This window comes from Carlito syrichta, unplaced genomic scaffold, assembly GCF_000164805.1.
Source record: "Carlito syrichta isolate Samal-C Ts95f unplaced genomic scaffold, Tarsius_syrichta-2.0.1 Scaffold102037, whole genome shotgun sequence".
Lineage (NCBI taxonomy): Eukaryota > Metazoa > Chordata > Mammalia > Primates > Tarsiidae > Carlito > Carlito syrichta.
In genome coordinates, this window is record NW_007046133.1 from 852508 (window position 1) to 862039 (window position 9532).

Here is a 9532-nt window from a genome sequence, read left to right on the forward strand (position 1 = left end):
CCCTCAATGACGCCCACCACCCCACGACCCTCACTGGCACATGCGGCTCCTAAGTTGTCCCCATGGTCCTGTCTGGAAGAGGTGGCATCTCCTCCCTTCTAACTCATCTTCCCACCTGGGGAGCTGACTTTGGCCAGTTTCCTAGAGCCTGGGCCCAGGCAGGTGGCAGCCCTTCTACATGGGGACTCTGGCGGGGCCAGGCAGGGACCCAGGGCCTGGGGGCTGCACAGCCTTGTGGGCAGGTGCTAAGGTGACACCTCCCAGTCCACCTCAGAGACTCCCACAGAGCACCTGGAGAGGGCAGAGAGTGGCCCTAGTGGCAGGCCCTCAGGAGGCACTGCCAGGGGCTTCCAGGCTTCGCATCCAGAGTGCCACTTGGATGATGGTCGGGTAGAGCAAGCTCCAGGGTGGCCATGGGTGCGGGTGCTCCCCTGACAACAGCCAGAGCCCACACACAGCTCATGGGGAGCTCCAAGCCCAAGCAAACACCTGTACTATGTTCCTTGACTGCTAAACACATCACCAAGTGGTGCCAAAGGTGACTCTCACCAGGCAGAGCAAGAGGGAAGACTCAGGGGCCTCAGACAGAACAGACAGAGGAAGGCCCATTGCGAGTAAAGACACTGGGGAAGGGAGCAGTCAATGACATCCTCTGCTGAGAAGCCACACAATATGAGCTCCCCTCTAACCCACACACACTCATCTGTGTTGCTCCACACACACAACGCCACCAAGAAGCTGTGCCTTCCTCCTCCACAAAGTCCCACCTGAAGTTGGTGCAGAATTAATGTTTGTTGACTGACTGACCAACCAACTCACCAGACCCTCATCTCAGCCTGAAAGGCCATGTGCCAGGCCTACTGGCTGTCTACCAGATCCCACCTCCCAGACATAAGCTGAGCCACCCGGCGCTCTTTGCAGATAGTCATAGCCTATGACCAAACCTTCTTGGCTGGAACTAGAAAGTCACCTGCATCACTTCCAGCAGGGGCCTTAAAACCAGAGGGTGCCTCTTGACCAAGCGTCCCCCTTCCAGGGGTAGAAACACTAAACTTGACCATGACTGGCTGCCCCAGGACATGGTGGGAAGCCCCAGGTGGGAAGAACCCATGCACAGAAGGCCCTGGCAGCATACCAACAGCCAGCTGGAAGCATCAACATGACACACACGTGCCCTGGGACTCCCTGGCATGTGGGCTGCACAGCAATGGCTCTAGTAGGGATGCACCCCTCACCACACAGACTCTTCTCTGTAAAGCCTGGCTCCTGGGCCACAGGGCTAAGACAGAAAGTCACTGCAGACAGAACCACTTTCATTCTCTCTCCCAGGCCCAGCTGCGAGGCATGCCATGGAGGACGGCAGGTGCCCTGAGGCCAGGCCTCCACTCGGTGTGCAGGCTCCTGGGAAAACTCCTGTGTCTTCCTGGAGGGCTTCTCTCACCGGACATTCTGGCCTGGACTAAAAGCTCTGGGATCCACGCACCACACCCAGTGGGGCTAGGTCTGTGGCACAGAGTGAAACCTGCCCAAGGTTGCCGACAGAACCTTCCCAGTGACGGTACCCCGGTCACTCGTCAGCAAGACATAGAGGACCAGAGGAGACAGCAACCTCCACAACAAACACACTGCACCACAACGGGCTCTCCAGCGGCCACACCACGCCACCCCGTCAGGAGTTGGCGGCTCTTCATTCCAGGCCGCATCCCCTGCCGACCAGCCACCTCCTCCCACTGGCTCCTGAACCAGGCATCGGCCCACAGCCACTACCCAGCCCCAGCTCCGGTCACACAACACCCTCCCAAACACCCACCTCCCTCACCCCCATGGACCTCCCATACCACCCATGCCACACCACACCCTGGACCTGCCACATGCCCTGGGCCCTGCCACCACACCTGCATTCCACAGCTCTAGATGCAAAAATGACCTCCAGACACCAGTGGGATTCTGCCCACCCTGCCTGCAGCCACCAAGGCACCTGGCATAGACGGAGACTCCCTGCAACCCTGCAAAGCCAGGTAGCCTTCTTTCTGACCTGCCCAGGGCACCCACACGGGCTCTCCCTTGGCCTGGACCCAGGTCTCAGGTGCCCAAAGATCAGGCCTTCTCAGCCTCCTCCAAAAGGCCTTCCCTGACCCCCTCCGCCTGGCAGTCCCCTTGGCCACAGCAACGACCATGGTCAGACACACCTGCTGGTCCACTTCCCTGCTCACAGCCCAGCCCCAACAAACAGACCATGAAGAAAGGGGATCCCTGAGGCTGGACCCCAACTCCCACACTAGCCTTCCTCGCTTGCCTGATGCCCTCAGAAGGCATCAGAGCCCATGGGCACCATCACAGCCAGGGAGGGTAAATGGCCAACACCTGAGAAAACAAGGTCCAACCTCATCCAGGGAAAGACGCAACCATCCAACAGCCAGACGCGACCTCCTTCTTTCAGAACTGGGTTGACTTCTAAAAAGGTACATCTACCGAGAGTTTTAAAAGTGTGAATGGCGGAAAGTAACTTGTCTCCAAGTCCTGGAAACATTCAACCCATCAGAGCACACAAAGTCAAGCATGAAGACCACCACTCGAGGGTGGGGCACTTGTCACAGGCAAGTACACAATGGCCCAGTAGCCTGGCACAAGGGTTTGCTACTAAACATTGGTGCCTTAGAGACCACCAAGGGGCAAGGGACACTGCACAAGACACTGTAGGACAAGTCGAGGTACAGACCCAGCAGGGTCACAGAATGGTCCTAATGTCTTAGAAATCAGAAAGAGAGAGACAGCCAGACACAGTGGCTCATGTCTATAATTCCAGCACTTTGGGAGGCCAAGGTGAGAGGACTGCCTGAGCCCACAGGTTAAAGAACAGCCTGGGCTACTTGGTGAGACTTCATCTCTACAATAAATCAAAAAATTAGCCAGGTATAGTGGCACTCGCCTGTAGTTCCAGCTACTTGGAAGGCTGAGACAGAAGGATCACCTGAGCCCAGCAGGTCGAGGCTGTGGTGGCTGTGAGCACACCACTGCACTCCAGCCTGGACAACAGAGTGAGACTCCAACTCAAAAAAAAAAAAAAAAGAAATGGAAAGAGACGCACTGCTCACAGCTAACAGCCCAATGCTAACAACATGGCAAGGCTACACGTGACTTTATTTTCTTCTTCACAGTTTTCTTTACCTTCCAAACCTCTCACGAGAAACGTAAGCTAAGCTAATAATCAGAAAACCGGGTTGGAAAAAACTCAGATGACTGACAATTTTACAACTCTTACAGTTACATGAAAAAGTCAACCAGCTGAACAGGTGTCCTGTTCACCTCCCTCCGACCCTAACACACACTGCCTTTTACAGAGTTCCACGCCTGGTAAGCTATCCACACCAGCTCTGTCCGCATAGCCTGTGAGTGGTTCACATGGACACTGGAGACAGTTCCTCTGTGGAGGACTCAAAAGACAAAGTTTTTTTTAGTTTTTATTTTATTTTATTTTTTTAAGTCAAAGTCTCACTCTGTCACCCAGGCTGGAGTGCAGTGGCATGCTCACAGTTACCACAGCCTCAACCTGCTGGGTTCCAGTGATCCTTCCACCTCAGCCTTCCAAGTAGCTCAAACCACTGGCATATGCCACCACACTTGGCTAATTTTTCTTCATTTATTATAGAGATGAGGTCTCACCAAGTCGCCCAGTCTGTTCTTGAACCTGTGAGCTCAAGCTATCCTCTTACCTCAGCCTCCCAATGTGTTGGAATTACAAACATGAGCCACCGTGCCCAGTCGACAAAGTTTTTTTAAAATGCTTTTCACAGGCCCTTGTCCCATACACTTCAGCGCAAAGTGAGAAGCGAAAGGCCATGCCCCCACCCCCCACCACAGCACCCTTAGCTGCACCTGGAGGAGGATACAACTCTCCTGGCTCAGGTGTCCTTTGTCCATCTGCTGTCCACTCAGACCTCTGACCCCACCCAAACAATTCCCTTGGGAGCTGAAGACCTTACTGCTAGGTCCTAGTTCTGAAACCTAACATCCAAATTGAGGGCCACAAAAAAACATTTTCAGGGGTTTCCTGCCTGCTGGGGTCGGGACACTTTCAGCAACAACCCCTCCAAGGTCTTCATGTCTCGTCACCCAACACGCCCCACCTGCTCACACTCCTCTCACAAGTTTGGGAGCCAAAGAGTCAAGCATGTGCCCTCCTCGTGGCCACGTTCCTGTGACACCCAGAGAGACAGAAAGGGCCTGTCAACACTCTCAGGAAGGATGACAGAAGTCCAGCTTTGCTGACTTGTGGAGTGAAAGCAGGGCTCCGGGTGCTTGGTGCCCAACTTCTTCAGCCCTCAAATGCGACTCCCCCCGACAACTCTCACTGAATGTGACACCCAAGGTGGGAGCAGCTGGGAGCAGGTCACCAGCTCCACTCACCCCACCCCAACTGGAGAGGCTGCAGCCAGAGACTCTCGACAGTCAAGGACAGACAGAGAGGGGGAGCCCTAATTGTGGACACCATATATCTCTTTGGTTTCAAAAAGTTTTAATTCCTTGGTGCAAAATTCAAAGATATGTAAAAATTCAAGGCATTTGTTCAAAGCTTCCTCATCTGCCCACAGATGCATAAGCAGCCACTTTCAGACCTAACTCGGGTACTGGGGCTCCTCACTACTCCAAGGAAGAAGTCTTGAAAGGACAGCTGTGCACATGCCTGCAGTTGACAAGGCCACGATGCCATAGCAACCAAAGGCCCACCTGGAAGCAAAAGCTTCCAGAAGTCCAGGTGCACAGCACCCGGAACAGAAGGTCCTACAACAAAAAGCTGCCCTCCTCACTGTTTTAACTTAATTTCACTGTTTATTACCATCACAGGCCGGACTGAGCAGACTGTCGACCTGCAGCCCAGGGTGAGCTCCATAGGTGGCGCCCTGAGCAGCAAGCACTTCCCGGAAGATCAGGAAACCGGAGGCTCTGTGGGTCAGATGCACAGGAAAGCACAGGTGCTCTGAGGACTGCACAAATTACCCAATTGCAGGCAGGTTTCTCCAGAGCCCTTTAAATCTTGACCTCAAGATTTTCAAGAGCAGTTGCTAATTATGTTTTCATCAACTCACATATAACCCACACTTTAGAAAAGCTTTCTTCGAATGTCATGCAAATGGAAGCAGCTCACCTGGGTGCTCTGGAAATGCCTGGGAAGCAGCGGGAACTGCCTGGGTTTTATTCTGACTTCGAGGATGGGGACACATGCCGCACTGCACCAGGTTAGCACCACTCTGACCCAACACCCCTCTTGGACCCCCCTACAGCCATTTAGGGCAACTTCCCACAGGAGTCCTGGGAGCCAGGGCACTCTGCCTTCGAGGAGAAGGGCCAGCGCCATCATCCTGAACAAACCAGACACCACTCTCCCACGTGGCTTCCTGGGCTCCCTGACCATTAGGCTCTACCACTCCGTAAGCATAATGAACTTGGCAAGTCACCCTCTGTTCAAACACCCAGGTCTCAGCCATGAACGCAGTGCTCGGGCACAGTGGGAGTGAGGGGCTCCCAGGAGTGTGACAAGACCCCATGTCCTGGCTGTTGCTACAGCCCCAAGAGACACCAAAGACACATAAGACCCATCCGTCCATCACCAGGATGACCAGCCAGGAGGGCAGCCCAGGCAGTGAGTGGGCACTGCCGCTCATCTCTGCCCAGAAGTGGAAAACAGAAGGCCTGAGGCATTGCCTCTGTCCTCATATGACCCCCAAACTTTATCTTCCTTTATTCTCTTCAAAGGGCGCTGCCACCTGAGTGTACCCAGCCTGACGAGCTGGGTTAAGGCCCCCCCCAAGTCACGCTCTCTGCAGGCGGGCAGCAGCCCCCTCCCCAGGTGACCCACGATGACAACCTCGGTAACTTTCTCATCAACAGAACCTTGGCTGCTGAGAAGACATCCAACCTGGATAGTGCTTGAGAAACAGTGAACACACAGCAGAACCTGGTAAAGGTGAGAGGCCACCTAACAGGGCAGCACTCAGCCTGATGGACTCCCCTTGCCTTCCCCACGGCAGTCAACCGTGCTTCATAGCTAAGGAAGCCAAGGCTCTGAGGAGCCAGACACTCCGTCCCAAGCCACACAGCAACAGTGCCCTCAAATAACAAAACTCAAACTTCTAAGAACGTCCCCCATGCCAAAGTGCTGGTTGCCAAGCCGGTCACCAGAGCTCTCAGCTCCCGCAGCCTCGGAGAGAGCTCTGCTTCTCCACCTGCCTGGAGCTCATCACTCAGCCAGCCCCAGCAGTGCCAGCAGCTACCTGTGTGCTGCCCCTCCTTTCCCCACAGAAGTGATGCAGCTCCCTGGGGATGGGGCCCATGCCCTGGACACCCTGGGAGTGTCCCCTTGAAAGCAGTAACCTGCAGACGCTCCCTGCACAGGGATCGAGGCCCACAGGGAGGAGAGAGTCTTCTGTCCCGGGATAAGAAGCTATACTTGGGGCCAAATCTTAGAGCAGCAGGAGAGTGAATTCTGCACAAAAGCAAAGTAAGTGGAGGTAGCCAAGAAAGATACGACTTGCCACACCCAAAGATGACCTTTAGCGATGCGCATCTCAACATCCACCTGCCTTAAAAGAGCCATTTACTAGCATGCTAATATAGGTGTCCCATCACTTTTCTTTTCCTTCAACTGTAATCATAATATTACTTTGATGTTATGACTAACTTAAACTGTACGTGTCTAGTGCTTTTCAGGAATCTTGGGACAACCATGTTGGCTTCAACAATCTAACTCAAGACATGTTTTCTGTTTTTCCACAGTGAATAAAATCTAGACTCTGGCACCTCAAACCAGCAAATTACAACTAAAGAGACATAAGCATCTCTTTACAAACGACGTCCTGACAAAGAATACCAAGACTAAGTTTGCTAGAACCAAGTTCAACATACCACAGTGAACGTGCAGGATGAAACACCCTCAAGGCCAAAGGCCTGTCCTCAAGGACTTCAGGGTGACACTGCTGTACCTCTCCCACCCTCTGCAAAGGGAGGCCCTGGGAGGGGCAAGCCCGTCACACTCCGGCCAATTGCCACCGAACTGCTGTTCTACTTGACACCTAAGTGCAGCCTGCAGTATCCTGCCCTGCCCACCCAGCAAGCCACAGCTCCCCGTTCAGTCCGCACCTCAAACACAACCGAGTCATCAGCCAAGCAAGAGTCCCTTTTATAAGTTACTTCCACCTTTTTTAGTATGAATTGCTATTTTCAATGAAGAGGAATCTATAGTCTCTGATCAATCGACTATAGGACGTAACCAAAGCATTTGCAACTTGCCATTCTGATTTGCAATGTTAGGCTGCACTGTTCAGAGAGGGCACCTTGGTTTGCGATGCTGGCAGTATATTTTTTTACTTTGGCTGTTATCAAAATAAATAATTAATCAGGGTTCCTAATCAGTAGATCAACAGAAGGGGGACATGACAGATGAATGCAAATCTTCCATTTTCTAGAAAGCACTCAGCCCCGAAAGCCCCCATGTCAACATGAGTGGTTCCCTGCTCTCACCACATACACAAGAACTGATGCAAAGACTCATGAGAACGCGTGCAAAGAACCCATCCTCTCACACAGGTGTTTTGTAAGTTATCGCCTCATCAAATACAGTCAACCCTAAAACTGACCTTGAAACAGAAGATGGAAGTGAGTCTCAGGGTCCCTCCTGACAAAGGACACAGAGGCTTTTTCCCACTACATCTTCCTCTTCCTCCTCCTCCTCCTCCTCCTCCCCCCACCATGGGGCTTTACCTATGCAGAAGCTCGGAGTAAGGGGCACTCGCCAACCCCAAGCCAACCCCAAATGGCCACAGTCCCATCACCACCAACAGCAGGCAACAGGCACTGTGCTGAGCCACAAAAGACCGCCAGAAGAATATTTTTGTAAACAAAGTATTGTATTTTACATAGAAAAACACAAGGAATCCCCTCTTAAAACATTACTTAAGATCAGTCATGTTCTCCACTAAAAGGCCAACATACGGGTAATGAGCAAAACAGGGCCGGCAGCAGGACCCCCTAAGACACCTCGCCCTGAAGCTGACTGGGAAGGCCTCAGCAGCTCCCTCTCCCCTCTGCGCCAGTCACCCAGCAACTGACCTGGGCCCCTGGAAGAGTCCGCCCCACCGACCCTCATGGTAAAGGAAGAGCTCTCACTTCTGGAGGCGCTGCAGTTCTTCCAAAGTGACCGCCAGCTCTCGTCAGAAAGCACAAGGGGACGCGGGAGGGATGGCGCTCTCCTTACAGCTCCTACTACTGCTGCCACCGCGGCGCTGCTACAACTGCACGACACACGCGCTACTACAGGCCAGGGGAGGAGCCCTCCAGCTCAGTGTCCCTCCAAGGAGGCTGGGTGGGGGGATGGGAGAACAGGGCGCCCTGGGCAGAAGATCCCCAACAAACGCAGCATGGTGTGCGAAGCTGGGCCGGGAGGAACAGCAGAGGCAACTGGATGGACAGAAATGAGAGCACCACCAGGCTGAAGCATCAGCTGTGAGGGGCTGGGCTCCCTGACCCACCCCCTCACCCAAAGACCCCTGTGAGGAACATCTGCTCACCACGACCTGACAGGGCCGCACCAGGATAAGAGGAGCCTCCAGGCGCCTCCAGACACCAGGGCTGCCTGAGCATGACTGTGGCTTGCAGAGTGCTGGAACGCCACCCTGGAGCAGGGAGGCTGGGGCCCAAGGCTCTCCTAGGTGCCCTGACAGCTCTGCCTCCCTGATGGCAGCAGGGAAGCCCAGCCCTCCATCCAGACTTCCCAGCCTCAGGGAGAAGGCGTCACCCTGCCACAACCTCACCTGCAGAAGGGGGAGTCCCCAGCCCAGGATCACAAGGGAGCGGGGGCTAAGTGAGGACACAGGCCTAACCACAGACCCAGGCAGAGGAGAGCCCACACCAGCCAGCCACAGTACGGGAAACCCAGCATGCCCAGCTTGTCCCTAAACTCTGTATCACCAGCTCCTGGCACTTCACTTTCGGGCAGGGGCACACAGGAGGCACCTGGCGCTTCACTTTCGGGCAAGGGCACACAGAATGGAGCAGGAGTCCTGGCTGAGCAACTTTGAAATGCAGAAGAGCCGCAGACAGACACAAGGCAGCCACCCTACGGCAGAAACAGGGATGCAGGCAGCACTCGCTAGCTCACACGCTTGCTCACACGCACACAGTCACCAGCCAGCCCGCACCTGGGCAGAGGCTGCCCTGGCCTGCTCCGGCCACAGGGCCTGTGGGACAGATGACCTTAGCATTCCACCGGCGGAGAACTTCCTGGAACCGGCAGCTGGTGCCGCTGGGACCCGCCCTTCCCTCCCTCCCGCCTCGTGCGTCCACTCACCTGGGGGCAGCTGGAAGTTCTGGATGTTGGTCGGATTCTGGGGCGGCTGCGGCAGACGGGGAGCCAGCACGGTGGGCGTCAGGGTGGCCCGGATCCCGCCGGTGGTGGCCGTGGGCGTCCGAGGCAGGCTCTGGGTCACGGCGCCGGCAGTGCCTTTGGGCAGCCCCGTGGGGGTCCCGGGCGCGGGCG

The 9532-nt window shown here is 54.8% G+C and overlaps 1 protein-coding gene across 1 annotated transcript in view; it reads right to left on the bottom strand.

Annotated features, from left to right (window-relative positions):
• Positions 1–9526, bottom strand: part of TAF4 (TATA-box binding protein associated factor 4) — an 82940-nt gene extending 73414 nt beyond the window's left edge. Inside the window, exon 1 of the mRNA XM_008064958.2 lies at positions 9344–9526. The gene's annotated coding sequence lies outside the window, so the exon portion shown is untranslated. The remainder of the gene's footprint in view (positions 1–9343) is intronic.
• Between the last annotated feature and the right edge of the window lie 6 nt (positions 9527–9532).